Below are 25870 nucleotides of genomic sequence, written 5' to 3'. Positions count from 1 at the left end.
GGACTAATATCGGAGATGAAACTCCCCTTGAGATGTTCAAAAGCTGCCTCCACCTCCATAGACCTGTTAACCAGATCTGCTCCTTTGCAAGTTAAATCAGTCAATGGTTTTTAATACATTTTCTGTAGTAGTTCACAAAGCCCAAAGCCCTATGGGGACTATTCAAGTGTAAAAAAAAAAGTAAAAGTTAAAAAAAAGGGAAAAATCCCCTCCCTCAATAAAAAGTAAAACATCCGTTTTTTCCTATTTTACCCCCAAAAAGCATAAAAAATTAATTTAATAGACATATTTGGTATTGCCATGTGTGTAAATGTCCGAACTATTAAAATAAAATGTTAATGATCCCGTACGGTGAACGGCGTGAACGTAAAAAAAAAAAAGTCCAAAATTGCTACTTTTTTTATTCATTTAATAAAAAAAATGCTATAAAAAATGTATTAAAAGTTTTTTATATGCAAGTGTGGTATAAAAAAAAAGTACAGAACATGGCGCAAAAATTGAGCCCTCATAACGCCGCTTATACGGAAAAATAAAAAAGTTAGAGGTCATCAAAACAAAGGGATTATAAACGTACTAATTTGGTTAAAAAGTTTGTAATAATGGGTATCATTTTAATCGTATTGACCCTCAGAATAAATAACACATGTCATTTTTACCGTAAATTGTACGGCGTGAAAACGAAACCTTCCAAAATTAGCAAAATTGTGTTTTTCTTTTTCATTTCCCCACAAAAATAGTGTTTTTTGGTTGCGCCATACATTTTATGATATAATGAGTTATGTCATTACAAAGGACAACTGGTCGCGCAAAAAACAAGCCCTCATACTAGTCTGTGGATGAAAATATAAAAGAGTTATGATTTTTAGAAGGCGAGGAGGAAAAAATGAAAACGTAAAAATTAAATTGTCTGAGTCCTTAAGGCCAAAATGGGCTGAGTCCTTAAGGGGTTAAAGAAGAAGGCCGCACCCAGTCTGAAACAGCCTTAACCTTCTCAGAATCTAAATCAACAAATGCATTACCAGAAAAAAAAAATTTCAATATAAAATATTTGGACTGGTAACAAGAGTTTAGAAGACAATAAGGTGCTTGCTTTTTCCCAGCTGCTGACGTTTGGAGCAATCCTGTATACGATGTCCCATCTTTCCACAAAAGAAGCATGAGTGGTTCTTCTTCCAGAGAGATTTTCTCTCATGGGATGACAATTTCCCTATCTGCATGGATTCCTCAGAAGAGACATGAGAGATAGGTAAAGAAGACAACATGGAGGAAGGAGAGTGAGAAACATAAGAAACGGACCATTCATGTCTTCTCTCTCTTAAATGTTTGTCAAGTCGTACTGCTAAAGTCATGGCCTGTTATAAGGAGTCAGGTGATGGATAGTTTACAAGGATATCCTTAATTATGTCAGATAATCCTAGTCTGAATTGACATCTAAGTGCTGGATCATTCCAACGAGATACTGTACACCATTTTCGAAAATCTGCACAATACTCCTCAGCTGTTCTTCGCCCCTGCTTAAGATTAACCAGCTGAGACTCTGCAAAGGCTGCACGGTCAGGTTCATCATAAAGAAGACCCATAGAACAGGAGCGTAGGTAGATAAAGAGAATACCCATTCCTGGGGATCCCCTTGCAGCAAAGACATGACAATTCCTACTCTCTGGACTTATGTGCTAGCTGACTGGGGTCTTAGGCGAAAATACAGCTTGCAGCTCTCCCTGAACACAACAAATTTCTTTCGTTCTCCAGAAAAGCGGTCAGGAAGATTTATTCTCGGTTCACTCGAAAAAGCTGTAAGACTGAAAAAGAAACATAGAATGTGTCGGCAGATAAAACCATTTGGCCCATCTTGTCTGCCCAATAATCTGAATCCTATCAATAGTCCCTGGCCCTATCTTATATGAAGGATAGCCTTATGTTTATCCCATGCATGTTTAAACTGCACTGTATTTGCAGCGACTGCTTCTGCAGGAAGGCTATTCCATGCATCCACTACTCTCTCAGTAAAGTAATACCTCCTGATATTACTTTTAAACCATTGCCCCTCTAATTTAAAATGATGTCCTCTTGTGGTAGTTTTTCTTCTTTTAAATAAGCTCTCCTCCTTTACTGTTTTGATTCCCTTTATATATTTAAAAGTCTCTATCATATTCCCTATGTCTCTTCTTTCTTCCAAGCTATACATGTTAAGGTCCTTTTAACCATTTCTGGTAAGTTTTATCCTGCAATCCATGTACAAGTTTAGTAGCTCTTCTCTGAACTCTCTCTAGAGTATCTATATCCTTTTTGGACCACTGCCTAAACATTAGCTGATACCTGAGCTTGAATTCTTTCGGCAAGAGACTGTACTAAATGTGTTAAACCTTGATTTTGCTCTACTAGAGCCATAATTGCTTCCATCTTATGCAAATGCAGGTATTTTGGCTCGGGAAAATGTCACATATGGGCAGGGATGGAGTGCAACACTATTATCTCCCACACCCCCTTTCCCTGCCTACTTGCCTATCCGCCCAAGGCAGCGGATCGACAACCACGTTGACGGACCCTACCTGAATAAGTGAGGGAAGTTAGGGTCAACACAACAAACTACAATACAATTAAAGTTAGGATACTGTAAGGGAGCACACAGACTAACAGAAATTATATCTTAAACACACACAATAAGTCACAGTCCACAAGCCGAGTCATTGTCAAAAGATAACAGAAGTGCCAAGTTGCAGAAACAGGAGAAGGGTCAGAGTACAGAGCCAATAGATAAGATATGCCAAAAATACAGGATGCAATATAAATGCTAGCTAGGAGATAAAGCTCTTTCGTAGGCAATGTGTTTGAGAGCAGACTGCCAGCTTCTATAGGAGCCAGAACAGATGCTCCAATCAAGGTCAGCTGACCAGTCCAGACAGCCGGGCGTAACCCAGCAACAAAAAGTAAACAAAAGAAACTGTCAGAACTGGTTAACCCTATGAATTCTGACAGATGTGTTTATAGCCTGGGATGGGATCAGAACTGACTTTGAGAAATTTGTGAGCTCCACAAATAATATGAATGTAAAATTAACTTCCAAGATTGATGGTGCCCAGTTGGAATTCTTAGATATCCTGGTGCAGTTCAAGAATGGTGATAATTCTACAACAGGTTTTAGGAAGCCCACGGCTTGCAATGCTCTCCTCCATTTCACAAGCTACCATCCAGCGCATGTAAATTCTGCTGTACCTCATGGACAGTTTTTGTGCATTAGGTGCATCAATAGCACAGATGAAAGTTTTATGGAACAAGCTACTGATCTGGAGAGGAGATTGGAAAATAGAGGCTATCCTAAAGAAATTTTGACGCTGTTTTAGATGCTGTAAATATCTGAGAGACCTAACAACAAGAAGCAAGTTGGAGTCCCATAAGAGCACTGACTGGCTGACAAAATTAGGTCCTACAAGTAACCATAAATGCGGTTTGTGCGCTTGGTGTAAATTTTTCTTACCCAGTAGAAGTTTTAATTTAGGAGGTGTCAACGTTATTGTTAATGATCTGATCACCTGTAGAACACAAACGGTAGTTTATGCCATTACCTGTACGTGGCTGTTTCTATATTGGAAGCACAAAATGGTCTGTTAATGTATGTTTCAGGGAACATATCTATTCTATCAAGTCATTGAAGAGGGCGCCTAGGTTTATTCAGCATGTAAGGGAATGCCACAATAATGCATACTGTGATCTAACTTTTTATGGTATTGAAAACGTTAAACCAGTAGGAGTGGATAGACTAAAGGTCTTACTCCGTACGGAAGCAAAATGAATAATCAAAACAAATGCCCATAAAGTGTTGTTTTTATATTGCATATGTTGGTTTTAACTTACACTTGTGTATGTTTTCAGTTTAGTGTACACCCTTTCTCACCTACGTCACTCAGGTATGAACCTTAAAGGGGTACTCCGGCCCTAATACATCTTATCCCCTATCCAAAGGATAGGGGATAAGTTGTATGGTCACGGGGGTCCTGCCGCTGGGGACCCTTGCAATCTGGCATTGCGCACCCACCTTTGTGAGCTCTCCGCAGTGCTGGAGGCTCCGAGTGTGTTGTGTGATGACCATGGGGCTGGAGTATCATGACGTCACGACTCCGACCCCGTGTGATGTCATGCCCCGCCCCCTCAATGCAAGTCTATGGGAGGGGGCATGATGGCTGTCACGTCCCCTCCCATAGTCTTGCAGGGGGGGGTGGGGCGTGACATCACACGGGGGTGGAGTTTTGACGTCACGATACTCCGGCCCCGTGGTTGTGACGCAACACACTCTGAGCCCCCAGCGCTGCGGAGAGCTCACAAAGGTGGGTGCGCAATGACAGATTGCGGGGTCCCCAGCGGTGGACTCCCACGACCAGACATCTTATCCCCTATCCTTTGAATAGGGGATAAGATGAACTAGGGCCGGAGTACCCCTTTAAGGAGTGGCATGGTTGTTAAAAGGGAGGGTCTTTCCCTGGGGGCCTTGTTTATTCTCCTAGATGGCTTTAGTTCCTTCTCGGGGCTCAAGGTTAATTGGGCTAAGTCTTCACTAATGTCTATGTCTGTGGTAGTGGACCCCATACCCTCTCTTCCTCATGGGTTGCAAACTGTTACTCAATTCAGATATCTGGGGGTGGAGGTTTCTGCTTGTTTGGGGGCTTATGTGCAGTTGAATTCAGATCTGGTTTGGTCATCTACGATGGTCAAATTGCAAGCCTGATCTTCTCTGCCCTTTACCCTAGCTGGCAGGATTAATATCTTCAAAATTATATACTTACCCAAGTTTTTATATCTTTTTCATCTTTCTCCTGTGATTTCCCCCCCCCCCCCCAAAAGAAGTATTTTGTAAAGCTGAGTGGTGTTTTGAGATCCTTCTATTAGCAAGACAAACCTTCACGATTGCGTCAGACATTGCTCCAGGTGTCCAAGCAATGGGTTGGCTTAGCTGCTCCTAACATGCATTATTTTTTAGCGTTTCAATTGGTATATGCTGTCTGGTGGATCGACCTGGATCTGGTGAACGCATCTACTGCTTTCAGCAAAATGTAGATACAGCGATCGGCACTACCTAATTCAGCCTAGCAGTGGCACATAGGATAATGAGGGCAAATCTATGCAGTCCTCCAGAGTGGTTCACTACAAGCGGTGCACCAGTCACCAATCTTTGGTGCTCTAACCCCTTCCGGACAGCTTAATGCATCAACCATGTAGAGCAATGGAAAAGAGAAAATAAGGGGAGCACTCACGAAAACCTGGTCTCAATTGCGGTGCAAAGCATCTACTGCTTTGGCGGGAGCTCTCATGGGTTCGTATGAAACGTTGACTAACACCTTGTATAGATATACTTCTACTACACGGTTGTTGTCCCCTATTAGAACTGTGGCTGAGGTGTGGTCGGTGGTCTTCAGGTGCTTTTCTTTGCCGCTAATGTCTCCTAGAGCACCTCTGTGGGGGAATCCTCATTTTGAGCACCTGCTGGAGTTGGAGGCATCCGGTTTCTGGAGTGATCATGGAGTCAAATTTGCCATTCATTTGTTTGGTGAATTCCCTTCTTTTCAAGAATTGTGTGACAACTTCAATCTCCCTCGGAATGCTCATTTCCGGTACTTCCAGTTGAGACATGAGGTGATGTCGCAGCTTGACTCTCTTGATGTGACACGGCATTTTCAGATGTGGAGCTGCTTTTGGGTGCCACCGACCTCGCCAAACCTCTCACTCAGGCTTATGCATTGCTTCAATCGGTGGGCCCTGATCCGTTTGAGTTGGCATTTGTGAAGTGGGTGGACTATATTCCTGATTTGACAGAAGACCAGTGGCAAGAAGTTACCAAAACGTATTACCCTACGGTGGTTAGTGCTAGGGATATGCTTATTCAGGTTAGATTAATTCTACGTTTGTATTACACGCGAGTTAAGCTGTTCCGTATTGGTGTCATGCAGATGTGGCTCTCTTATACATGCTATGTTGAGTTGCCCTTGTGTGGAACCCTTTTGGGAGCGATGATGCAGTTTTTGACAGATCACTTGGAGTTCCCCTTTGTGCTTTCCCCTGTTGTATGTCCGTTAGGTGTTATTAATGATCTAACTTTGGGCTCTCACAGGTGCCTACTCATTCAGTTCCTGTTGTTCTGCATACACAAGGTTCTGATTATGGCCTGGAAGGATACCTCTCCTCCTATACAACGTACATACTTGTTAACTAAATGTAACCACCGCGTGATGGGAGGACACTGTTTATTAGTCACAGGTGCCCAAAAAAATGTGATAAAGTCTGGATGCCCTTGTTGTTGTTAGGAGAATCGATAGTGCCTCCAGAACGTGTGAGTTCTCCTGGGATTGTTCTTTTCTTGGCAGGGGAAGTATCACAAACAGTGTGAACTGAGTTATTTGCCACATAGCCCAAACTTTAAGATACCGCAGTCAGTGAGAACTGAGAATTATGATATACTTTTCATGCAGTTTATATCCCAGTCCACATAGATTTACATTGTCATACTTATTGTAGGCCCCAAAAATAAATCACTATGTTTAATAGAATAATAGCATGATGTAACTGCCATGTTGTTTGAATTCTCAAAAGGCCTAAGCGGAGTTCATTGAAAGATCACAGTCCTTTGAATGTTTGTAAATGTGTCATCTCCTCTAAGAGACATGTAAATAGGAACTAGGGGTATGACAAGGCAAGACAATACCCATGATATTTGACAAGTCTCCAAGGAAAGTCCTGGAGAGTGAAACTCATTGTCTGTCATTTTGACTCCAATGGGGGGGGGGGGACATTGTCTTGTCTTGGATTATATGTATACAGGGGGATAAGGTGGCCACAATAATCTTTTGCATCTCTAACACAATTTTTGTAAATTAATGTTTAGCTGTGATGTCATGTAACAAGACATGTGACTAGCCATGATTTCCATATACACACCCACCAGTCAGACTCTTAAAAGGGTACTCCGCACCTGGCATCTTATCCCCTATCCAAAGGATAGGGAATAAGATGTAAGATTGCCGCGGTCCTGCTGCTGGGGACCACGGGGATCACCGCTGCGGCACCCCACTATCATTACTGCACAGAGCGAGTTCGCTCTGTGCGTAATGACGGGCAATACAGGGGTCGGAGCAGCATGACGTCATGGCTCCGCCCCTCATGACATCACGGCCTGTCCCCTTAATGCAAGTCTATGGCAGGGGGCGTGATGACCATGCCCCCTCCCATTGACTTGTATTTACGGGGGCGGGCTGTGACATAATGAGGGGCGGAGCCGTGACGTAACGATGCTCCGGCCCCTGTATTGCCCGTCATTACGTGCAGAGCGATCTCGCTCTGCGCAGTAATGATAGTGGGGTGCTGCAGCAGCGATCCTCGGGGTCCCCAGCAGCGGGACCCCGGCGATCTGACATCTTATCCCCTATCCTTTGGATAGGGAATAAGATGTCTAGGGGCGGAGTACCCCTTTAAGATAGGAAACAGATTAAAACATGGGTGAAGGACCACTGCAGGGAGAGGCATCACAGAAGCAACACAGATCCCTATTACTGAAGTTCCTAGAGGCTATCTGAAGGGGCGGAGCCATGAAGAGCTCACAAGGGAAGTAGTGACATTGGGATTTTGGAGAGTGAATTTTGCAAGGGGTCCAGTGAGCCTTAACACCCCTCAGGTGTTTGATGACTTTTTCTTAAAGTCGGATGTGTAAATGAGCAAAAAAAAGTTTTCACTAAAGTGCAGTTCCCCCCCCCCCCCCAAATTTAGCATTTTTACAAAGGATAATGGGAGAAAATGCCCCCCCCCCCCCCTCCAAAAAAAAAAAATTGTAACCCCATCTCTTTTGAGTATGGAAATACCCCATGTTAGGACGTAAAATGTCTGCGGGCGAACTACAATGCTCAGAAGAGAAGCAGTCACAATTGGCTTTTGGAAAGCAAATTTTGCTGAAATGGTTCTTGGGGGGCATGTCGCATTTAGTAAGCCCCTATTGTGTCAGAACAGCAAAAGAAATAAAAAAAAACACATTGCATACTATTTTGGAAACTACACCCCTCAAGGAATGTAACAAGGGGTACAGTGAGCCTTAACACCCCACAGGTGTTTGACGACTTTTTGTTAAATTCGAATGTGTAAATTTTTCACTAAAATTATGGTTTTTCCCCAAATTTTAGATTTTTACAAGAGGTAATAGGAGAAAACGACCCCCAAAATTTGTAACCCCATTTCTTCTGAGTATGGAAATACCCAATGTGTGGACATCAAGTGCTCTGCTGGCGCACTACAAAGCTCAGAAGAGGAGGACCGCCATTGAGCTTTGAGAGAGAATATGTTTGGAATGGAAGTCAGGGGCCATGTGCGTTTGCAAAGCCCCCCATGGTGCCTGAACAGTGGACCCCCACATGTGACGCCATTTTGGAAACTACACCCCTCACAGAATTTAATAAGGGGTGCAGTGAGTATTTACACCCCACTGGCGTTTGACAGATCTTTGGAACAGTGGGCTGTGCAAATGAAAAATTACATTTTACATTTTCAAAGACCACTGTTCCAAAAATCTGTCAGACACCTGTGGGGCGTAAATGCTCACTGTACCCCTTAATACATTACGTGAGGGGTGTAGTTTCCAAAATGGGGTCCCATGAGGGGGGGGGGGGGTCATTGTTCTGGCACTATGGGGGCTTTGTAAACACACATGGCCTCCAATTCCAGACAAATTTTCACTCCAAAAGCCCAATGGAGCTTCTTCTCTTCAGAGCATTGTAGTGCACCCGCAGAGCACTTTACATCCACATATGGGGTATGATCTTACTCAGAAGAAATGGGGTTACAAATTTTGGGGGCTTTTTCCTATTTTCCCTTGTGAAAATGAAAAATTTTGGGTAACACCAGCATTTTAGTGAACGTTCCATGAGGAGTGTAGTTTCCAAAATGGGGTCATACGTGGAAATAAAAAGTATGGGGCAACACCAGCATGCTAGTGTAAAACATTTTTTTTTACACTAACAGGCTGGTGTAGCCTCCAACCTTTCCTTTTCATAAGGAGTAAAAGGAGAAAATCCCCCCAAAATTTGTAGTGCAATTTCTCCCGAGTACGGAGATACCCCATATGTGGCTCTAAACTGTTTCCTTGAAATAAGATAGGGCTCTGAAGTGAGAGAGCACCATGCGCATTTGAGGACTAAATTAGGGATTGCATAGGGGTGGACATAGGGGTATTCTACACCAGTAATTCCTAAACAGGGTGCCTCCAGCTGTTGTTAAACTCCCAGAATGCCTAGACAGTCAGTGGCATTCTGTCAGTTGTTGTTTTGGACGCTCCGTTTTGGAATCACTGACGTATAATACATTTTTCATTTTTATTGGGGGGGGGGCGCAGTGTAAGGGGGTGTATATGTAGTGTCTTACCCTTTATTATGTCTTAGTGTAGTGTAGTGTAGTGTAGTGTAGTGTTTTTAGGGTACAATTGCACTGGCGGGCGCTTACAGTGAGTTTCCCGCTAGGAGTTTGCGCTGCGGCAAAAAATTTGCCGAAGCTCGAACTTGAAGCAGGAAACTCACTGTAAACCCACCCGTATGAATGTACCCTGTGCATTCACATGGGGGAGGGGGGGCGTGCAAGCCTCCATTTGTTTCAAAACTACAACTTCCAGCATGTACTGACAGACCGTGCATGCTGGGAGTTGTAGTTTTGCAACAGCTGGAGGCGCATTGGTTGGAAAACCTTCAGTTAGGTTCTGTTACCTAACTCAGTATTTTCCAACCAGTGTGCCTCCAGCTGTTGCAAAACTACAACTTCCAGCATGTACTGATCGCCGAAGGGCATGCTGGGAGATGTAGTTATGCAACAGCTGGAGGTACGCAACTACAACTCCCAGCATGCCGAGACAGCTGTTTGGGCATGCTAGGAGTTGTAGTTTTGCAAGATCTAGAGGGCCACAGTTTAGAGATCACTGCACAGTCATCTCCAAACTGTGACCCTCCAGCTGTTGCAAACCTACAAATCCCAGCATACTCAAACAGCAAACGGCTGTCTGGTCATGCTGGGAGTTGTAGGTTTGCAACATCTGGAGGGCTACAGTTTAGAGACGACTGTATAGTGGTCTCAAACTGTAGCCCTCCAGATGTTGTTAGGCAACTCACCGGCTTCCGTAGAAGCCAGGGAGCCACATCGCCGTCCTCTTCTGCCGCCGATCGTCACCCGCTGCCACCGCCGATGGGTAAGTGGACCTTCGGCGCCGGTCCTCCTTGGTTTCCCCGTTCTGCCCAGCCTACTGTGGGTGGGCAGAACGGGGAAACCGAATGTTAACCCCCCCACCCCCGATCTGCTATTGGTCGTCGCTTCTAGACAGCCAATAGCAGGGATATTCCTTCAGGGGGATCTTGGACAACCCCGATCCCCCTTATTTCCGGGTCACCGTAGACCCGTATGACCCGGAATAGCTGCAAATTGCCGACATGGGGGGGGGGGGTCGTCTCAGGACCCCCCTGGGCATTTAAATGGGGTGCCTGCTGATAGATATCAGCTGTCACCCCGGTCCGGTCCCCGACAGGTACGCCCTTGGTCCTTAAATACCAGGGAGCAAGGGCGTACCTATACGACCTTCATCCCAAGAGGTTAAGAGCATTAACTAAGAAATGTATGAATCTCTGTTGGTTATAATAGATATAATTAATCATGCTCATGGAAATCTGGGATATTATCGACTTAAATGCGGTTTTTACTTGACCTATAGCTTTAACCCCTTAACGACCAATGACGTATATTTACGTCCTTGGCCGGGTCTCGCGATATAACGCAGGGTAATAGCGCAGTATTGAGGGGCGTGTCGGCCGCCGCTTCATGCGGTGGTCGACACCCGCTATCTGGCCAGCGAGCCAGGAACCCGTATAAGAGATCGGATATGGGATAAGTATAGGGTATAAGGATAGGGGATAAGTTTTTCAGCACTGGACTGCCCCTTTAACCCCTTAACAACGCAGGACATAAATGTACATCCTGGTGAGCTGGTACTTAATGCAGCAGGACATACATTTACATCCTATACATAACCGCGAGCATCAGAGCAATGCTCGGGTCATGCGTGGCAGGTCCCGGCTGCTGACAGCATCCAGGGACCCGCCGGTAATGGCGGACGTCCACCTTTAACCCCTCAGATGCCATGATCAATACAGATCATGGCATCTGCAGCATCGCGATGATCGGATCACCCGAAGCGCTGCTGCGGCAATCCAATCGTCCAGAACAGCAGACAGAGGTTACCTGCCTCCGCTGCCTTCCACAGGTCTTCTGCTCTGGTTTGTGATTGAGCAGATCAGAGCAGAATGTAACGGCAGTAAAGGATATAGAAATGAAGAGAGTTCACTCACCGCTTCTGGTGCTTATTCTTTATTACAGGGTGCCGTAAAACAAGGGTGCAGTAAAACAGCGCCTACAAGGGTATGTTCGGACGCCGACTAAGACACAAGCGACAGCACTGTTTCATACCGGCATGGTGTTTCTTCAGACCTGAAGAAACACCATGCTGGTGTGAAACAGTGGTGTTGCTCGTGTCTTAGTCGGCGTCTGAACATACCCTTGTAGGGCGCTGTTTTACTGCACTCTGTAATAAAGAATAAGCACCAGAAGCGGTGAGTGAACTCTCTTCATTTCTATATCCTTTACTGCCGTTACATTGTTTGAAAACTTAGAGAGATTGAGCACCCCGCAAGCTTACCTTGTATCCAGAAGAATGAACTCGCAACAGTAGCCAAGCTTCACATGCAAAACAGATAGTGCCGACCGCTGTATATACTTGTATCTAGACCAGAACAGAAGATGACCGATAATACTGATCAGTGCTATGTCCTATGCATAGCACTAAACAGTATTAGCAATCGAATGATTGCTATAAATAGTCCCCTATGGGGACTATTAAAGTGTAAAAATAAAAGTAAAAAAAAATGTGAAAAACCCCCTCCCCCAATAAAAATGTAAATTGTCCCATTTTCCCTACTTCACCCCCAAAAAGTGTAAAAAAAAATATTTTATATACATATTTGGTATGGCCGTGTGCGTAAAAATCCGAACTATTAAAATAAAATGTTAATGATACTGTACGGTGAATGGCGTGAACATAAAAAAAAAAGTCCCAAATTAAAATTAATAAAAACTGTATTAAAAGTTTTGCACAGGGTACATTCACACGGGCGGGTTTACAGTGGGTTTCATTCTACAAGTTTGAGCTGCTGCTAATTTTCCGCCGCAGCTCAGACTCCCAGCGGAAAACTTACTGTGAACACCCCCTTACATGTCTCCCCCCCCCCCCAATAAAAATGAAAAATGTCTCATACGGCAGTGTTTCCTAAACGGAGCCTACAGCTGTTGCAAAACCACAACTCCCAGTATTGCCGGACAGCCATAGACTGTCCTGGCAGGCTGGGAGTCTTGCAACAGCTGGAGGCACCCTGTTTGGGAAACACTGCTGTAGGGTTTTGGTGGAGACAAGCCCCATCCTTGTAACCGGGTTGGCCCCAATTGCAAATTCCTTATTTAGGCCTCAAATTTGCATGGGGCTCTCTCACTTCAGAGCCCTGTCGTATTTCAAGGCAACAGTTTGGGGCCACATATGGGGTATTTCCGTACTCAGGAGAAATTGCGTTACAAATTTTGAGGGGATTTTTCTCCTTTTACACCCTATGAAAAGGTAAAGTGGGGGGCTACACCAGCATGTTAGTGTAAAAAAATTTAAATTGCCCCATACTTTTCATTTTCACAAGAGGTAAAAGGAGAAAAAGACCGGGAGTACGGAAACACCCCATATGTGTATGTAAAATGCTCAGCGGGCGAACTACATGGCTCAGGAGTGAGAGAGCGCCATGTACATTTGAGGCCTAAATTGGTTATTTGCACAGGGGTGGCTGATCGTTACAGTGGTTCTGACATGAACGCCAAAAAAAAAAAAAACACCCACACGTGACCCCATTTTGGAAACTACACCCCTCATGGAACGTAACAAGGGGTATAGTGAGCCTTAACAACCCACAGGTCTTTGACAAATTTTGGTTAAAGTTGGACATGAAAATTAAAAATTAGTTTTTTTCCCCCTGGTATGCTGGAGTTACCCAAATTTTTCCATTTTCTCAAGGGGTAATAGGAAAAATGCCCCTCTAAATTTGTAACCCCATTTCTTCTGAGTATATAAATACCCCATATGTGGATGTAAAGTGAACTACAATGCTCAGAAGAGAAAGGGCGCCATTGGGCTTTTTGAGAGAAAATTAGGCTGGAATTGAAGGCTATGTGTGTTTACAAAGCTCCCATGGTGCCAGAACAGTGGACCCCCTCCACATGTGACCCCATTTTGGAAACTACACCCCTCACGGAATTTAACAAGGGGTGCAGCGAGCATTTACACCCCATAGGTGTCTGACAGATTTTTAGAACAGTTTTCTGTTCACCCCACTGTTGTGGGGGGTGTAGTTTCCAAAATAGTATGCCATGTTTTTTTTTTTACCATTCTGGCATCATGGGGGCTTCCTAAATGCGACATGCCCCCAAAAACCATTTCAGCAAAATTGCTCTCCAAAAGCCCAATGTCGCTCCTTCCCTTCTGAGTCCTCTAGTGCACCCACAGAGCACTTTACATCCACATGAGGTATTTCCTTACTCGAACGATCAACAAGTCTGATCAATACAAAAATGGTACCGCTAAAAACTTCAGTTTACGGCGCACAAAAATGAGCCCTCATACCGCCCCATATGCGGAAAAATAAAAAAAGTTATAGGGGTCAGAAGATGACAATTTTAAACGTATAAATTTTCCTGCATGTAGTTATGATTTTTTTCAGAAGTGCCACAAAATCGAACCTATATAAGTAGGGTATCATTTTAATCGTATGGACCTATAGAATAAATTGAATGTGTCATTTTTACCAGAAAAATTCACTTCGTAGAAACAGAAGCCCCAAAAAGTAAAAAAATTGCATTTTTATTTAAATTTTGTCTCACAATGATTTTTTTTCCGTTTTGCTGTAGATTTTTGGGTAAAATCACTAATGTCATTACAAAGTAGAATTGGTGGCGCAAAAAAAATAAGCCATCATATGGATTTTTAGGTGCAAAATCTAGGGAAAAAAACCTGGCCCTTAAGGGATTAAATATACAGGAAAAAGTGAAAGTGCAAAAACTGAAGAAAAAAAAACCCTGGTCCTTAAGGGGTTAAATATACATTTATAAAAAAAAAAAAAACAATATTATTTTACTAACATTTTTTTAATTTAAATATCCGCCACTAGGGGTCATCTGTCTTTATGCAGACAGACTACTCTGTATTTTGCAGCATACTGGATACCGGCTGTAAAGTGTGTTGGTATCCAATATAGGAGATCGCCATTGCACCACAACAGCCTTCAGCTATTCCTAAACTACAACTCCCATGATGGGTACAATCTTTGTAAAACTCTGTTTTAGGGCTGTGTATTTTCCAGCTCTGTGCCTCCCGCTCTTGCAAAACTACAGACAAAGGATGTGTGGGCATACTGGGTAGTTTTGCAACAGCTAAAGGCAACACTGCTCTAACACAGTGCTGTACAAACACTGCAACTACAGCTGTTGCAATGCAAAACTACAACTCCCAGCATGCTTGAACAGCCAAAGCTTTCTGACTCCTGAATGACAGAGAAGCTGATCAGATATTCAGGAGTCTGTGAAAGCTGAATGACAAAGTAGCAATTACACACAGTGGGCTTAGACAATAGATGTAGCAGTGTCCATAATTTAAAGACCCAGCAGGGTAGTAACTCATGATTATGCAGATCATTTCCAAAATTTTAAAAACTTTATTTTCATGACTTCATATATAGATCTTCTTACAGACACAAAGCTAACAGACACCGAGCTATGATCTTCCATCTGCTCGACACCTTGGAAGCGACGGCATTTCGGGGGCGTGCCCCCTTATTCATGCTCCAGATGAGTCATCCACAGTAAGGGAGAGAGATGGACACGCCCCCTCCAGAAGGCAAGAAGAAAAAGCAATTGAGCAACATATAAAGGCTATTTGTATGTTAACTGAGGGACACTGGAAATAAACCTCTGTATGAACAACATTTTCAGCATATGAGTCAGAATATTGTCAGTGCCCATTCACAGTTGTTGAAATTGCAATCGGACGGAATAAATATGATAAGTAACTCTTTCCCAGCAAATTGATACAAAGCGTGATATGGAAGGTATCTATGGAGTTAATGGATGTGGACTGTACTGGTGACTTCTAAGGCATATAGAGAGCGTACTTTATACGGACGCAGTAATAATCAAGTTAACCAAGGGTTTTTACTGTATTAGTGCGATATTCTAAGGCAGTGGTTCTCAACCAGAGGTACAAGTACCCCTAGGGGTACTTAGCAGTTCTCCAGGGGGTACTTGAAAAAAATCAGTAATGGCAGCCACAGCCACTGGTTATTGGTCTGGACCACTTTGAAATAAATAGTAGGCTGACGTCACTGCGCTGAGGAGCGGACTAGGAGGACAGCAAAGGGGAAGCAGGGGCACTGGGCTGCTATGGGCAGTAACTACCATCAGCTTTGTTGCCCCACTGCAGACCGGGGACCTACTGCTATGAGCCATAGCAATAAGTCCCCAGACCAGAGGAGCAGTGGAGCACCAAAGCGGGACAGTATGGTGGCCTACAACTATATATGGGGACAGTTTGGGGGCCTACAGCTATATTTGCAGGCACAGAGGCTTCCTAACAACTTTATGGGGATGCAAAGCAGGTAACTATTACTGTGTGTGACAATAAACATGGGGAGTTTGTAAATACAGTAGGTGGTTATTGTACTGTAGAAAGGAGCCTAAAATGTTTGTTTGGCTGTGGAGAAGTCTCGTATGGGAGAAATCTTAATGGCGGTCTAGGCCAGATAGTGAGGAAAACAAAAGTAAACAACTCCAGTTAGGGAAGAGATCACCTGTAAATCAGGGGACTGGGGAGATAGGGAGAGGAACAGGGGGCCTGTTATAAAGGAAAGTGAAGAGTATAAATTATACTATAATCATTATAAAATGTCTCTAATATGGGGGTGCAATTTTTTGGGAATGGGCTGTCAAGGGGTACTCGGGCAAAAAAGGTTGAGAACAACTGTTCTAAAGGTGGATGTTACTTTATGATTACTACTTCTGAGATTTATATAACTGTGGAAACCAGCACAGAAACTAGATATACTTAGATCAACGACTCAAATTGTTGGCAGTCAAAAATGGTAATAATGGTAAGGGCCCTTTGATCCATCTAATACTATTGCTACTATTCAATTATTTTATTGTTTATAAATAAATATATCTATATAGCACACAGCTTTAAGGACTGTATTCTTGTTGATTGTAGATATTTATCCTTTACTCTGTGGGTATAGGAGTCTCAGGGAGGGAGAGTTGCACCCAATCGCCCCCCCCTTTCTTTTTGTCTTTTGGCGGTCTTTTTAATTATAAATAAGAGCCGTCTCCTTGATACACTATACATCTGCAATTGAGAAAGGGTAATATCCTACCCGAAACACATCTTGCCCATGGATGTACATGCAGACCACTTTTATGCAAATAAAGTGTAAGCTCTGCTAAATCCCTTGAGTCATCCATCCTTGTTATTTTTATTTTATTTTACTTTATTCACTCATCATATGTCATAAGGAATAGCGCCCTTGGTTGGAGCCTGTTTTTTCCTTTCTGTCTATCACAGCACGGGGGGCACGCAGGGCCCCTCTGACACTATACTATACTATGGCCGCAGGTCAGGCCCTCAGGCACAGCCCAAAGGGGAGGTTTGTCACTGCCAGTACCAGGCCCGGCGCTAGCCTCAAACCCCCCCCCCTGGCTTCTACCAACACGCCCACCCGGTGCCAGCTTCTATCACAACTCCTAAGCACCATAATGCTGCCGAGCTTTACACCACCCCCAACGCACGCAGGCACGCTCCTAATGCCTGCCGCAACGGCCATGTGCTCCCTTGCAGTGAGAGCAGCGCTGCCTCTGCCGAGACCCGTGTTTATGTATGATGTGTATGTATAATGTGTGTGTATGTATTTTGCATGTGTGGAGGGCGGAGGCAGTGTGTGTATGTATGAATGATGTGTGTATGTACAGGGTGGGCCATTTATATGGATACACCTTAATAAAATGGGAATGGTTGGTGATATTAACTTCCTGTTTGTGGCACATTAGTATATGTGAGGGGGGAAACTTTTCAAGATGGGTGGTGAACATGCCGGCCATTTTGAATTTGGCCATTTTGAACCAACTTTAGTTTTTTCAATAGGAAGAGGGTCATGTGACACATCAAACTTATTGGGAATTTCACAAGAAAAACAATGATGTGCTTTTAACGTAACTTTATTCTTTGGGGAGTTATTTACAAGTTTCTGACCACTTATAAAATGTGTTCAATGTGCTGCCCATTGTGTTGGATTGTCAATGCAACCCTCTTCTCCCACTCTTCACACACTGATAGCAACACCGCAGGAGGAATGCTAGCACAGGCTTCCAGTATCCATAGTTTCTGGTGCTTCAGAAGGGGCAAAACAAAAGTTTGCCTCATCACTGAACAAAATCTTCTGTGTAAATTGAGGGTCCTGTTCCAATTTTTATGTGAATGGTGAAGTTAACAAACAAAACCTCCGCTATGAGTCTGACACTAACCCACATTGGATAGATCCCTCCAACACAAAATTTTATGGTATGGTGTGGTATATGGGGTACAAAGATAGTGGGCCATTCTTCATCAATGGAAACCTCAAGGCCACTGGATATGCAAAATTGCTACATGATTATGTGTTTCCCTCTTTATGCACTAAAGCTGGCACATTCCCTGAGTTTTTCAAGCAAGATGGTGCTCCACCACCTTATGGGTGTCAGGTCCGAGCATTCCTAGATGAACAGTTTCCTGGAAAGTGGATTGGTCGTCGTGGGCCAGTTGAATGACCCCCAAGGTCTCCCATTCTGACCCCCTTAGACTTTTATCTTTGGGGTCATCTGAAGGCAATTGTCTATGCTGTGAAGATACGAGATGTGCAGCACCTGAAACTTCGGATACTGGAAGCCTGTGCTAGCATTTCTCCTGCAGTGTTGCTATCAGTGTGTGAAGAATGGGAGAAGAGGGTTGCATTGACAATCCAACACAATGGGCAGCACATTGAACACATTTTATAAGTGGTCAGAAACTTGTAAATAACTCATGAAAGAATAAAGTTACGTTAAAACCAAGCACATCATTGTTTTTCTTGAGTAATTCCCAATTGGTTTGATGTGTCACATGACCCTCTTCCTATTGAAAAAACAAAAGTTGGATTCAAAATGACCGCCATGCCACCCAATCCTCTTCTGGATCATCCAAATGCTCTCTAGCAAACTTCAGACAGGCCTGGACATGTACTGCTTTAAAGGAGTAGTCCAGTGGTGAACAACTTATCCCTTATCCTAAGGATAGGGGATAAGTTTGAGATCGCGGGGGGTCCAACCGCTGGGGCCCCCTGCGATCTCCTGTAAGGAGCCCCGACAGCCCACGGGAAGGGGGCGTGTCGACCTCCGCACGAAGCAATCTCTGGCTCTGCCATAGAGATGTATTGAGGGGGCATGTCGGCCGCCGCTTCGTGTGGAGGTCGACACCCGTTATCTGGCCGGAGAACCCGGCCCCCGTACAGAGAGATTGCAGGGGGCCCCAGAGGTCGGACCCCCCGCGATCTCAAACTTATCCCCTATCCTTAGGATAGGGCATAAGTTTTTCACCACTGGACTTCCCCTTTAAGCAGGGGGGCACATATTGCACTGCATAATTTGAGTCCTTGGCAGCGTAGTGTGTTACTGATGGTAGCCTTTGTGACTTTGGTCCCGGCTCTCTGTAGGTCATTCACTAGGTCCCCCTGTGTGGTTCTGGGATTTTTGGTCACCGTTCTTGTGATCATTTTGACACCACGGGGTGGGGCTCCCTTGAGACCCAGATCAAGGGAGATTATCAGTGGTTTTGTATGTCTTCCATACAGACTCTTGAAGAAGTTACAGGTATGTGAGGGCCAGAAATCTTGCTTGTTTGTAGGTGACCAAATACTTATTTTCCACCATAATTTGCAAATAAATTCTTAAAAAATCAGACAATGTGATTTTGTGGATTTTTTTTTCTCATGTCTCTCATAGTTGAGGTATACCTATGATGAAAAGTACAGGCATCTATCATCTATTTAAGTGGGAGAACTTGCACAATTGGTGGCTGCCTAAATACTTTTTTGCCCCACTGTCTGTATGATGTATGAATGATGTGTGTTTGTATGACTGGTGTGTATGAATGATAGATGTGTGTAAGCAAGATGTATGTATGTATGATGTGTGGAGAGGTGTATAAACTAGAAGGATGTATGCATGTATGATGTGTGGAGATGTATTATGTGGGAGGATCTGGAGGCGACGGGTGTATGTATGATATGTGTTTATGTATAGTGTATGTATGATGTGCGTGTGTATGCATGTATTATGCATGTGTGTGTTGGGGGGGGGGGGGGGGGGTGCAGAGTTGCCGGGTGTATGTATGAATGTATGATAGATGTGTGTAAGCTAGATGTGTGTGTGTATGTGTGTGTATTTGATGTGTGTATGTATGTTATGTATGATAGATGTGTGTAAGCTAGATCGATGTATCTATGATGTGTGGACATATGTGTGTATGCATGATGGATGTGTGTATGACAGATGTATGTATGATATGATATGATGTGTGGACGTATGTGTGTATGCATGATGGATGTCTGTATGACAGATGTATGTATTAGAGATGAGCGAACTTACAGAAAATTCGATTCGTCACGAATTTCTCGGCTCGGCAGTTGATGACTTATCCTGCGTAAATTAGTTCAGCCTTCAGGTGCTCCAGTGGGCTGGAAAAGGTGGATACATTCCTAGGAAAGAGTCTCCTAGGACTGTATCCACCTTTTCCAGCCCACCGGAGCACCTGAAAGCTGAACTAATTTATGCAGGAAAAGTGCCGAGCCGAGAAGTTCATGACGAATCGAATTTACTGTAAGTTCGCTCATCTCTAGTATGTATGGTAGATGGGTGTATGATGTGTAAGTGTATTATACATCTATCATACATACATTTATCATACACACAAATATACATATATACATATACCATTCATACACCAGTCTCATACACATCTATTATACATAAATACATATACTATTCATCAATGTAGGGGGCCAAGTGGTGATTGGGTATGGGTTGGACTTTGGGGTCAGGAGAGTTGGGCATTGGAGCCTAGAGGGGAATTTGGGGGGCTGGGCAGGGGACATAGGAGCCTGGAGAGGACCTAGTGGTCTAGGGAGGGGGAAAGAGGAGGAAGTAGGAGGACTTATGGGTCTGGGAGGGGAAAGGGGGGATGGAACAGAGGAGGCAGGAGGGGGACAGAGGAGTCTGGAGGAGGACAGGTGTGATTAAGCTAAAATAAGAAGAAACAGTGTGTAACAGTATAATTATTATGCAGGGATTATAATGTTTGGAAGGTACAGTGTGTGTGACAGGGTTATATTCAGAGGGTACAGCGTATAGCATGATTATTTTTGAGGGTTTATATTTAGGGGCACAGTGTGTGGAAGTATATTCAGGGGGTACAGTGGGTGGCAGTATAACGTTCATGGGCACAGTGTGGCAGTATTATATTCAGGGGTACAGTGTATAGCAGTATTATATTCAGAAAGTACAGTGTGTGGCAGGATGATATTCAGGGGTAAAGTGTGTGGCAGGATTATATTCAGGGGGAACAGTAGGTACCAGCATTATATTCAGAGAGCACAGTGTGTGGCGGGATTATGTTCAGGGGGAACAGTAGGTGACCGTATTATATTCAGGGGGTACAGTAGGAAGCAGTATTATATTCAGGGGGTACAGTGGTTGTCAGTACTTTATTCAGAGGGTACAGTGGGTGAACCCCCACTAGAAAAATGGGCTTCTTATTCTTAAATGCCTGGGCCTATGTTTTGTCTGTCTGGCCCTGCCTGTTTGTCACTTATATTGTTGTGTATTCCCCTGACTGTGTCCCATCAGTGTTGTAGTCACTGATATCTTTGTGCGACCGCGTAAGGGGTCATCAGGGATTGGGGAAGCGGGTCGTCAGGTGGTAGGGGGGCCCAGGGCAATTTTTCTCACTGGGCTCTGGTGGCCTCCAATTTCTATTCATTATCTTTAAGATGTTTCTACACCTTGATCAGAGTCACCTATGGTAAATCCAGTTGATTGGCCATGATTTGGATAGACATCTCTGTTTATATAAGGTCTCACAGCTGGCAATGCATATCAGAGCAAAAACCTGTGGAGGCACAGATGTAGAGAAGGTTCAAAATTGTTTCTGCTGCACTGAATGTTCACAGGAAAGGTGACCAAGAACCCAATGGTCAATCTGGTGGAGGTTCAAGGATTATGTGTGCAGTTGGGAGAAACTTCCAAAAAGTCAACCATCATTACAGCACTCCACCAATCTGGGCTTCTTGGCAAAGTGGCCAGAAAGAAGTCTGCACTTAGTAAAAGACACATATGAAAGCCCATCTGGAGTTTGCAAAAAATAAAGCACATAAAGGACTCTGATTGTGAAAAACACGATTCTCTGCTCTGATGAAACCAAAATTGAACAATTTGTCCTTAAAGGGGTATTCCAGGCAAAACCTTTTGTTTATATATATCAACCGGCTCCGGAAAGTTAAACAGATTTGTAAATTACTTCTATTAAAAAAATCTTAATCCTTCCAATAGTTCTTAGCTTCTGAAGTTTTCTGTCCAACTGCTCAATGATGATATCCCCATAGGAACTGCACAGCTCCTGGGACGTGAGTCATCAGAGAGCAGTTAGACAGAAAACAACAACTCAACTTCAGAAGCTAATAACTATTGGAAGGATTAAGATTTTTTAATAGAAGTAATTTACAAATCTGTTCCACTTTCCGGAGCCAGTTGATATATATATATAAAAAAGTTTTGGCCTAGAATACCCCTTTAACCTCTTCAGGACATAGGGCGTATGGATACGCCCTGAATCCCGAGTCCTTAAGGACCGAGGGCGTATCCATACGCCCGTGGGAATTCCGGCCCCCACCGCTAGCCGGTTGGGGACCGGAGCCGAATGCCTGCTGAAATCGTTCAGCAGGCATCCCGGCATATCGCCCAGGGGGGTCATTATGCCCCCCCCCCATGTCGGCGATCGCCGCAGATCGCTGGACAATTCAGTCCAGCGATCTGCGGCGATTCCGGGTCAATCGGGTCTCCAGTGCCTGCAGGGGTGAGGTGGCACTGGTGCCACCTCACGATCGCCCTGATTCGTCGGCCGGATTACCGGCCGACCAATCAGGGCGCCTGCTGCGGGTGTCACTCCCGCACCCGCTCCGCCCCTCTTCCGGAGGACGTGAGCGGGTGCGGGATGTGCACCCCGGGTGCTGGGGACCCCGATCCCCGGCGCCCCTGTTGGGATCAGGGCCCCAGGAGCAGCTGCGGCGGCGGGACTGACCTGCAGCGTCTGGATCGTTGGAGGTGAGTGACAGCCTCCTGCTGTTGCTTAGCAACAGCTCCCAGCATGCAAAAAGGGCATGCTGGGAGCTGTAGTTATGCAACAGCAGGAGGCAGACCACCACAACTCCCAGCATTCCCTTATGGGCATGCTGGGACTTATGGTTTTGCAACAGCTGGAGGCACATTCTTTCTATGGAAAAGTGTACCTTCAGCTGTTGTCTAACTACAACTCCCAGCTTGCACAAACAGCTAAAGTGCATGCTGGGAGTTGTAGTGGTGCATCTGCTGGTTGCATAACTACAACTCCCAGCATGCTCGTTGGCTGTCGGTGACTGCTGAGAGTTGTAGTTTTGCAACAGCTGAAGGCACACTGGTTGTGAAACACTGAGTTAGGTCACAAACTCAGTGATACATAACCAGTGTGCCTACAGTTGTTGCAAAACTGCAACTCTCAGCAGTCACCGACAGCCAACGGGCATGCTGGGAGTTGTAGTTATGCAACAGCTGGATGTCCCCCCCCCAATGTGAACGTACAGGGTACACTCACATGGGCGGAGGATTACAGTAAGTATCTGGCTGCAAATTTGAGCTGCCGCAAACTTTCTGCTGCAGCTCAAACTGCCAGCGAGAAACTACTGTGAACCCCCGCCCGTGCGACTGTACCCTAAAAACACTACACTACACTAACACAAAATAAAATAAAAAGTAAAAAACATTACATATACACATACCCCTACACAGCCCCCCTCCCCTCCCCAATAAAAATGAAAAACGTCTGGTACGCCACTGTTTCCAGAACGGAGCCTCCAGCTGTTGCAAAACAACTCCCAGTATTGTCGGACAGCCGTTGACTGTCCAGGCATGCTGGGAGTTTTGCAACAGCTGGAGGCACCCTGTTTGGGAATCACTGGCGTAGAATACCCCTATGTCCACCCCTATGCAATCCCTAATTTAGGCCTCAAATGCGCATGGCGCTCTCATTTTGGAGCCCTGTCGTATTTCAAGGCAACAGTTTAGGGTCACATATGGGGTATCGCCGTACTCGGGAGAAATTGTGTTACAAATTTTGGGGGGTATTTTCTGCTTTTACCCTTTTTAAAAATGTAAAATTTTTGGGAAAACAAGGGGCTTCCTAAATGCGGCATGCCCCCAGAGAAAAATTTGCGTTCAAAAAGCCAAATGTGACTCCTTCTCTTCCGAGACCTGTAGTGCGCCAGCAGAGCACTTTCCACCCCCATATGGGGTGTTTTCTGAATCGGGAGAAATTGGGCTTCAAATTTTTTGGGGTATTTTCTGCTATTACCCTTTTTAAAAATAAAAATTTTTTTTTTTTACATTTGCAAAAGTCGTGAAACACCTGTGGGGTATTAAGGTTCACTTTATCCCATGTTACATTCCCCGAGGGGTCTAGTTTCCAAAATGGTATGCCATGTGTTTTTTTTTTTGCTGTTCTGGCACCATAAGGGCTTCCTAAAGGTAACATGCCCCCCAAAAACCATTTCAGAAAAACGTACTCTCCAAAATCCCCTTGTCGCTCCTTCCCTTCTGAGCCCTCTACTGCGCCCGCCGAACACTTTACATAGACATATGAGGTATGTGCTTACTCGAGAGAAATTGGGCTACAAATACAAGTAAAAAGTTTGTCCTTTTACCCCTTGTAAAAATTCTAAAATTGGGTCTACAAGAACATGTGAGTGTAAAAAATGAAGATTGTGAATTTTCTCCTTCACTTTGCTGCTATTCGTGTGAAACACCTAAAGGGTTAAAACGCTGACTGAATGTAATTTTGAATACTTTGGGGGGTGTAGTTTTTATAATGGGGTCATTTATGGGGTATTTCTAATATGAAGACCCTTCAAATCCACTTCAAACCTGAACTGGTCCCTGAAAAATACTGAGTTTGAAAATTTTGTGAAAAATCGGAAAATTGCTGCTGACCGTTGAAGCCCTCTGGTGTCTTCCAAAAGTAAAAACACGTCAATTTTATGATGCAAACATAAAGTAGACATATTGTATATGTGAACCAAAAAAAAAATGTATTCGTAATATCCATTTTCCTTACAAGCAGAGAGCTTCAAAGTTAGAAAAATGCTAAATTTTCAAATTTTTCATCAAATTTACGGATTTTTCACCAAGAAAGGATGCAAGTATCGACAAAAATTTACCACTATGTTAAAGTAGAATATGTCACGAAAAAACAATCTCGGAATCAGAATGATAACTAAAAGCATTCCAGAGTTATTAATGTTTAAAGTGACAGTGGTCAGATGTGCAAAAAACGCTCCGGTCCTTAAGGCCAAAATGGGCTCCGTCCTGAAGGGGTTAATGTTGCATGTCATGTCTGGTGGAAACCACTGCCACTGTGCATCATCTGCCTAATACCATTCATACAGTAAAGGATGGTTGTGGCAGCATCATGCTGTGAGGTGTTTTTTAGTGGCTGGGCAGGGAGAGTGGTTTTGGTTGAGGGAAAGCTGAATGGAGCAAAGTATAGAGATATTAATGAAAACCTGAGCCAAACTGCCCTGGCACTCTAATGGGACTGAAAGTTTCAACAAGACAATGACCCTAAGCACACAGCCAAGCCAACAAAGGATTGACGGACAACTGAATGTCGTGTGGTAGCCTAGCCAGAGCCCTGACTGGAAGAACTTAATTGAACATCTCTGGAGAAACCTTAAAATAGCTGTGCACTGACGATACTCATCCAATCTGTCATCAGTGTCACCTGCACTAAGCTGTTGGTACAGGTAAGTAGTAAGGGTGAAACTGATAATAATGATACTTACCTACCCCAGATCCGGTTGAAGGCTTAGTGCACAGTAGGAGCACACAGGCATCACCACTGCTGCTTCCCAAAGCCTCCTTGCAGCGGGGCCTGGTGGAGAAGCAGCAACAATGATGTCAGCATGCTCCTGCCGTGACCCATGCCTGCCATTTAATTAACCCCTTAAGGACATAGGGCGTATCCATACGCCCCCGTTTCCAAGTCCTTAAGGACCGAGGGCGTATGGATACGCCCTGAGCATTTCCGGCCCCCACCGCTAGCCGGAGGGGAGCCGGGGCCGGATGCCTGCTGAAATTGTTCAGCAGGCATCCCGGCATATTGCCCAGGGGGGTCATTATGTCCCCCCATGTCGGCGATTGCCGCAGATCGCTGGACAATTCAGTCCAGCGATCTGCGGCGGATTCCGGGTCAATCGGGTCTCCAGTGACCCGATGACCCGGAATTACTGGCTGATCGGGGCCGTCAGAGATGGCCCCGAACAGCCAGAGCCTGCAGGAGTGAGGTGGCACTGGTGCCACCTCACGATCGCCCTGATTCATCGGCCGGATTACCGGCAGACCAATCAGGGCGCCTGCTGCGGGT

The sequence above is a fragment of the Hyla sarda genome, chromosome 2 (assembly GCF_029499605.1).
Source record: "Hyla sarda isolate aHylSar1 chromosome 2, aHylSar1.hap1, whole genome shotgun sequence".
Lineage (NCBI taxonomy): Eukaryota > Metazoa > Chordata > Amphibia > Anura > Hylidae > Hyla > Hyla sarda.
This window is presented reverse-complemented; position numbering follows the sequence as displayed.